The sequence below is a fragment of the Mercenaria mercenaria genome, chromosome 1 (genome assembly GCF_021730395.1).
Source record: "Mercenaria mercenaria strain notata chromosome 1, MADL_Memer_1, whole genome shotgun sequence".
Classification (NCBI taxonomy): domain Eukaryota; kingdom Metazoa; phylum Mollusca; class Bivalvia; order Venerida; family Veneridae; genus Mercenaria; species Mercenaria mercenaria.
The window spans coordinates 51144932-51153723 of NC_069361.1; positions in this window are offsets into that span (position 1 = coordinate 51144932).

Here is an 8792-nt window from a genome sequence, read left to right on the forward strand (position 1 = left end):
TGAAGATCATCTCGGTGTAAAGACTATTACCATTACTAAGTGACCCGTCCGCTTAGCTCAATAGGTAGAGCGTTGGTCTACGGATCGCGGGGTCGTGAGTTCGATCCTCGGGCGGGGCGAACGTTCTCCGATTTGATAAACGACATTGTGTCTGAAATCATTAGTCCTCCACCTGTGATTCACGTGGGGAAGTTGGCAGTTACTTGCGGAAAACAGGTTTGTACTGGTACAGAATCCAGGAACACAGGTTAGGTTAAATGCCCGCCGTTACATGACTGTAATACTGTTGAAAAACGGCGTTAAACCCAAAACAAACAACAAAACCATTACTAAGTCTAGTATATAATTTGACCTGGACCATTCCCTTCCCGTTCATCTTGCCTTGCGAACACGTTTTAAGGGAATACAGATCAATTGTTTACTACGGACACTTCATACTATTAGTGATTAAAGGGAGAAAACGCTTGAACAAAATGATTAAATTATACTTGCAAGATTTATGTTTCTTCTGATTAGGTAATGGTATTAGTACACAACATACTTTTGTTGAATATATAGCAAATAAATAAATGATATAAAAACATGAAACTGAAAGGAGAAATTATACTTAAAGGACATGGAAAGCCTCACAATAAGTTAATTTCATATGAAAACCATCCTCAAGCCTTTCATATTTTTTATTTCTTAGAATTGTGTAATGTTTGTATGATAGGTTTCGTGTTCAACTGAAGCATTTAATCAAGGCGGCTCCATACGTTAGACCAAAAAAAAGTAAAAATATCACGTACATTAAAGAAATTATGAATGTAGATTGAAGACTATATTTTTCGAAAATGCATATATATTTTGCACAGTTCCTGTCTATTGTGTTATGGGTAGCGACACCTAGCGGCACCTGTTTTATCGCCGAACAGTTAGATTTTTTTTCCGCCATTATTAAGTGGATAATGATCCGAATTTATTTCTTTCCTGCCTGCTCACGGTTTTTTTTTCAAGTTGAGAGTAATATATTTATTGAATCGCACGTTCGAAGCGGCAAAATAAATACTACATGTAAACACTGCACCTCAATTCGTATATTTCGTCTTATATCATTATTTGGCACGGTGAAGATTTTTCTTTCTATATTTTTTTGGCATTACATATTTTAAGTATGTTAATCAAATAATTGAACTAAAATGTTATGTGTTCACGGAGGATTTTTCGCAAAAAAAAACTTTGAAAATATTCATACGCAAATAAAAATACAACGTCTGACGTGACCGCGAAACGCCACGTCATGACGTGACAGTGTATTTCTACACACATTTTAAGTTGATATTTTAAAGAATGCCAAATTCAGTGTAAAAATTGAGGCAAATTATTAATTTCTATTTTTTTCTTTTTGTGCATATATTACGTCCCATCAATTCGTGGATAGTTGACAGCTTACCTTTTTATCAGTATCCGGACCTTCGAGAAAAATATCAAAAATTAACGCACACAAAACAAAATGGTCCGAATTATATATTTTTTACACATTTTTCGTGAAAAAAAACAACTTTAGAAATCATCATACACCGAAAAAAAAACACAACATATATACGACGTCCAGCGGGCGTCATGATGCGACTGTGGATTTTATATACTGCTTTTTTGTGTATTATCGAGGCATTTTAGAACCACTGGTTTGTTTACTTTCCAGAATTACAATCTTTCATGGACAAATATTGCTCAACAGATCTATTTCACCTGCTTCAGATATATGAAAGTAAAAAATAATCCGCTTACTATGCAATGAAATGCAAGACAATCTTTATCTAATGACGCATATTATGTTGCTGATTTTGAAGAATACATCTCAAACTAAAAACTAGTTTTCGTAGTTTTGGTCAATCAGATATATTAGGGATGTATTTCAAAGACACATACATTTGATTAGATATTGATAATGGTAATATCTGTAAGTATTCGAAAAAGGACATTATATTTTCCAGCATTAAAATTGTAAAATATATTTCAGACCGAGTCCTAGCACTCGATGTAAATAGTAATTCATTAGTCAACTAAAACTTGCAAAATACAAAACTGAAAAGTCGACTTGTGATCTCAAGATACAATGAAATAGAACATAAGCAAATAAGAATGTTACACATGCTGTATATAGACATGCTCCTATACGCTACAATGTGTCTATAACCTTACACATTTCGTATATTGAGATTGTGTAGCATCTGATAAGTCGCAGTGTAAAGCTTCCATATGTGTTTTGCAAGTTACTTGCTTAGATATTGAAGTAAAATACCCAGCACAATTTCTGACTTAATATTTCAGCTTTACAAAAAGCTCATGTATATCTGTCTAACGGACATTATTTTTTCAGTTTGTTGGTGTTCAAAGTCGCTTATCTATAATTAAATGGAAAATATTAACACTTACGTCAAAGTCGTAACTATTGCTTTACAATGGCATCCTGATCATAAAGCTGATTTGTTTGTATAAATCGTAGTGGCTAGTGGTCATGACACTTTCGATGAGCCCAGGTAGCAGGTTTTATCGAGTTATCCAACCTACATTGATATTTGATTCTCTATTTGACCATTATGTTAGTAAAAGTCGAAGTGTAATGAACTAAAGCAATTTATGATTCTATGAATTGCTTGATTGGGTAATATTATAACACTTCTAATATGCCGCGTTTTATTTATCATCCAGGCAATTTAGTATCACATGTTTCCTTAGTTTCCTTTCCTGAGTTTCACTCATTAATTGACGAATATTGCCATACAGATCATTCCAAACGCTTCAGATACATGAAAATGGAACAGTTTACCATGCAATGAAATGCAAGACAATCTGCATTTAGTGACGCATATTATACTGCTGATTAGCCCTCCCGCTTAGCTCAGTAGGGAGAGCATTGGTCTACAGATCACGGGGTCGCGAGTTCGATCCCCGGGTGGGGCGTATGTTCTCCGTGACGATTTGATAAAACATAATTCATGTGGGGAAGTTGGCAGTTACTTGCGGAGAACAGGTTTGCACTGGTACAGATCCAGGAACACTGGTTAGGTTAACTGCCCGCCGTTACATGACTGAAATACTGTTGAAAAACGGCGTTAAACCCAAAACAAACAAACAAATATACTGCTGATTTTTCAAAAATCAATCTCCAACTAACCTGTTTCCAGCAATTTACCGGTCAATGATCTAACTTCTTCAAGATCAGAAATAGATATTATATCCTTAATATCATCAATAATCTCGCCGTTGAATTCAATTTGATGTCTATGCTACTCGTTCTTTAACTTTGGAACCTTCTCTTTAGGTATATTCGTAAACTGTTTCTTTAAATCAAGCAATTGAGAGTCAAAATATATTCTAAAGAGCCTGAAAGCTTCATACACAAACAAAATACTCGGATACTGCATAAGAACGTAAATAAATATATCTGTTGCGCAACAGATCAATTCACACGCTTCAGATACGTGGAAATGAAAATTTATCAGTTTATCATGCAATGAAATGGAAGACAATCTGTATTTAATGCACATTATATTGCTGATTTTGAAGAATCAATCCACAACTACTAAATTGGTGAGCACCAGCTTTGGTAGTTTTGGTCAATCCGATTTATCCGAGATGTATTTCAAAGACACATACATCTTATTAGATATTTACGATCGTAATATTTGTAAGTACTATTCATTTGAGTGTGTGTGTGGTCAGGTTTAATGTCTTTTTCAACAACATTTCAGTCATATAAACGACGGTGTCTACTTGTAGCAGTGAGCACAATGCCTAACTTTATAGTGCTGCCTCACTGGAAAATCACGCCGTAGACACAAGGCATCACATACTGACACCGGGCTGAACAGTCCTAGCACTATCCTCTTAATGCTGAGCGCCAAGCGAAGAAGCTACTAGTACCATTTTGTACGCCTTTGGTATAAGGCGGCCGGGGATCGAACCCACGACCTCCCTCATTCGAAGCGGACGCTGTACCCCTAGGCTATCGAGGTGGTATTCATTTGAATCAGCACATTTTTTGGGGGGAGGGGCGGGGGGGGGGGGGGGTGTAGGCATTAGAATGGCGAAATATATTTACTGTATGCATAGAGATGTCCGTGGCTAAAACTGTTAATGGAAAGCAAAGTACTAACAATCGATGTAAATAGTAATACATTCGTCAGCTAAAACTTGCAAAATATGAAATTGAAGAGTCGATTTGACGTCTCAAGACACAATGAAATAGAACACAAATAAATAAGAATGTTACACATGTTGTATATAGACAAGCTCCTATATGCTACGATAATGAGTCTTGAATGTTACACATTCGTATAATGCCATTGTGCAGCATCTGTTCTGTCGCATTGTAAAGCTTCCATATGTATTTTGCAAGTTATAGCTTAGATATGTAAATGAAATACGCAGCAGAACTTGTGACTTAATATATGAGCTTAACACAAGACTAATAAACATCTGTCTGGCGTATTTTGTTTTAATCAAAGTTTGTTGTTGTTTTTCAGTCTCTTATCTATAATTAAATTGAAAATATTAATACTGGTGTCAAGGCCGTAAACGTTATCTTTTCAATGGCACCCTGGTCAAAAAGATGAATAGTTTGTATAAGTCGTAGTGGCTTGTGGTCATTACATTGTTGATGAGCCCAGGTAACAAATTTTATCGACTTATCCTACCTACATTGATATTGTATTCTCTGTGTTGGCAATATTTTTAATAAACGTTAAAGGGTAATGAACTAATTACAATATATTGCATTTTATGATTGTATTGGTACTATAATACTTCTAATAATTATTATGCTGCTTTTTGTGTATTATCCAGGCATTTTAGATTCACCGGTTTGTTTACTTTCCAGAATTTAACTTATTAATGAATGTATATTGATCAATTTATCCGCTTCAGATAAATGAAAATCTAAAAATGAACCGTCTAAAATAGGCAAGTGCCAGTTTTCGTAGTTTTGTTCAATCCGATTTATTTGAGATGTCTTTCAAAGATACATACATCTTATTAATTATTCATAATTATAATATTTACGTATTCACTGGAATGAGCACATTTTATTTTGGAGCATTAATATGGTGAAATATATTTACTGTGTGCACAAAGATGAAACCGTCATGGCTAACACATGTACCTGAAGACCTGGTTGTAGATGTCAATCTAAATAGTAATACATTTGACAGCTAAAACCTGCAAATACTAAAACTGCCAAGTCGATTTGTGATCTCAAGGCACAAAGAAATAGAACACAAACAAATAAAACTGATACGCATGTTGAATATAGACAATCTCCAACAAGAAACGATAATGTGCATGTCACACTACTGGATGCATATGCCATTATAAGGGTCATGAAATTGGCCTTAATTTTTTCAAAAGTTTTTAACAGAGTTTTAACAGGCCACCATTAAAATTCACCCATTACTTCTTACTATTTAATGGGATTTTCATGACCATAGTTTTAATGCCATACATTAAAAAGCCATGAAATAAGTATATTAAACCCTGGTAAAATATACCTTGTTAAAATGACTTTGATGGCCATGAAAAGCTGCTTAAAATAAACCATTAAAATAAGTTAACAGGCTCCTTAAAACTCCATGAAAATTTTTAATTGGCATGAAATTAATGTGCCATTAAAAAGTACCCCTTAATTCCACATTTATTAGTAAGAACTAATGGGGCCATTAATTTTTTAATACTTTGTTAATGGCCGTTAATTATTAAGAAATTGATTAATGGTCTCATTAAATATGTCAGATTCAATTTTAATGGGTTCGTAATATTTTAATGGAATATCAAATTAAGGGCAATGAAAATTTGCCATCAGAATTAGACATCGTAAGGTAATCAACTTTATATTGATATTTGCCGTATTGATTTAAACTATGTATTACTACAAATGTAATAGTATCTATACATATGTAGTGTTTTGTAAAATGCTAGAAGAATATTTGTTTCTTCTGTTTCCTCTCATTATTTTGTAATGTAGACACATGTAACAGCCTCGTACAAACATTAGTCATATTGTATCCTTATTCTGTCATACGTTCATATGAAATGAGAAAATAAATGGATATTGTATTGTATTGTATTGTGTTGTACTGAGAAGGGTTTACAGGTACCGATTTAATAGATCAAGTGACCATGTGGGTAGTTTTAACTATTCAACATTATCATATTGACAAACATTCTGACCAAGTTTTTATTGGTACAGACATTAGGCATCAGGTGTATGCAAAAAGCAACTGTTGATGACAATGTCAGCGCACAAGGGACTATCACAATTTAGCTCTACTTCAGTACTTTGTGCTCAGGTGCATGCACTTAAACAGCTAAGGGCAAATGTTTGAGGGATTGCATCACAAGTAGCTTCCCCCCTCCCCAATCAAGCGTACCACACTTTGATTCATTGAAACGAAGAAGCGATTGATCTACCCATGCCCTAAATGAATTTAAATCAGACTGTAAATCTTCACAAGCATGTGTACTGTTCACTTCTCTATAAACCCTAGTTTCTACTCAAGGATTGGAAAATTTAAAAATCTAAACTGGTTTGAACACATTTTATAATGTAAATTCCTTACCCCACCCATTTTCTTATACAAATGCTGATTATTTGGACAAGAAAAAAAAACAAAACAGAAAAAGTGGCATGCATCAATACGTATTTACCCTTACCAAAATAATGTAGATTGATGTTATCAAATAAATTAATATGTTTTCATCCGACTTTCATTGAAATAAATCCGATTTTTTTGTAGGAACACAATTTGGCAAACATTTGAAACAAATGGCGTAACTGCATCAAGGGGAAATAACTTTAATGCAACTAAATATAACATCATGATATATTATATAGACGATGTGTGCGTAGTATGTATTTATTGTGATTAAAGTCCATTTTAGAACAACATGGGACTTGAATTATAAGCATTCAATGGGAGTGCAAGCCAAAAACCAAAAAAAAGAAGAAGAAAATATACGAATCACTTTTTACAGAATGTAGGATTTAATTGGCATCACATTGCTGTTAAGGGCCATTAAGTTTACTCTTAAATGAAATCGTACAGAACCTGAACACTTAATGGGCATTAAATCAAATTTAAGGGCAATGAATAATCCTGTTAAATTCAAAATATACAGAATTTCACTACTTTTTCAAAGCCATTAACTTTTTTAGCTATCAAACTAAATTTTTAATGGCATGATTCATGGTCAAAAATGGGTGTTTTAATGGTATTTTAACATGTAACCCATTAATATAATTGTGAAACCTGTTAAATAAAGTGATGCAAGAATTAATGGGGTTAGTTAACGGTTTTTCCTATTTTAATGGATATTTTACTGGATTTTAAACCATGTTTAATGGTATGTGCATCCAGTAGTGTAATTTGCTTAGATATTGAAATAAATTATGCAACAAAACACCTGATTTTATATTTGAGCTTTACAAAAGACTCATTACATCTGTATAACGGATTTTTGTTATCATAGTTTGATAGTGTTTCACTGTCGTTTATCTTAAATCAAATGGAAAAAAATAATACTTGGTGTCAAGGTAATTACGTTAGCTTTACAATGACACTCTGATCATTAAGCTGATTTGATTGTATAAGCCATAGTGGCTTGTGGCCATGACACTTTTGATGAGCCCAGGTAGCAGATTTTAATAAATTATCTCAGTCATTGATATTTCATTCTCTATATGACGATAGTGTTAGTAAACATTTAAGAGTAATGAACTTATCACAATTTCTTGCAATTTATCATACTATGACTTTCTTGTGTGGGTAATATACAAATCATAATATCCGATTTTCTGTGTAATATCCAGGCATTTTAGAACTATCAGAAGTTCAAACAATAATTGACGTATATTATGCAACGGATCAATTCACCCGCTTCAGATACATGAAAATGAAATAATTTACCATACAAGGACATGCAAAACAATCTTTATATAGTGACGCATATTGCTGATTTTGAAGAATCAATCCCCAACTGAAATCGGCAAGCGCCAGTTTTCGTAGGTTTGGTCAATCCGGTTTATCCGAGATGTATTTCAAAGACACATACATCTTATTAGTTATTTACGATTGTAATATTTGTAAGTATTCAGTTGGATGAGCACATTTTAAAATGGTGAAAGAAATTAACTGTATGTGCAGAGATGGTCGAGGCTTAAATATTTTCCTGATAGCAGACGGTTTAAGTAGTAATACATTCGTCAGCTAAAACTTAAGAAAATAAATGAAATAAAGCTGCAATTTTGATTTGTGTAAATACAGAATGAAATGGAACACAAACAAACTAGTGTTACACATGCTGTATATAGACAAGCTCCTACAAGCAACGCTAAGGTGTCTGGAAATTTTTACATTTCGTATATTGACATTGAGAAGCATGTGTTCAGTTACAGTGTAAAGCTTAAATATGTAATTTGCAAGTTACTTGCTTAGATATTGAAGTGATTTGCGCAGCAAAACTTCTGGTTTTATATTTAAGCTTTACTAAAGACTAATGTACATCTGTCTTACGGATTATGTTTTAATCAAAATTTGTTGGTGTTGCACAGTCGCTTAACCTTACACAAATGGAAATATTAATACTGGTTAAAATGTGGTAACGTAAGCTTTACAATGACACCTTGCTCATGAAGCTGTTTGTTTTGTATAAGTTATAGTGACTTGTGGTCATGACACTGTTGATGAGCCCAGGTTGCAGAGTTTATCGAGTTATCCTACCTACATTGATATTTGATTCTCTATTTGACCATA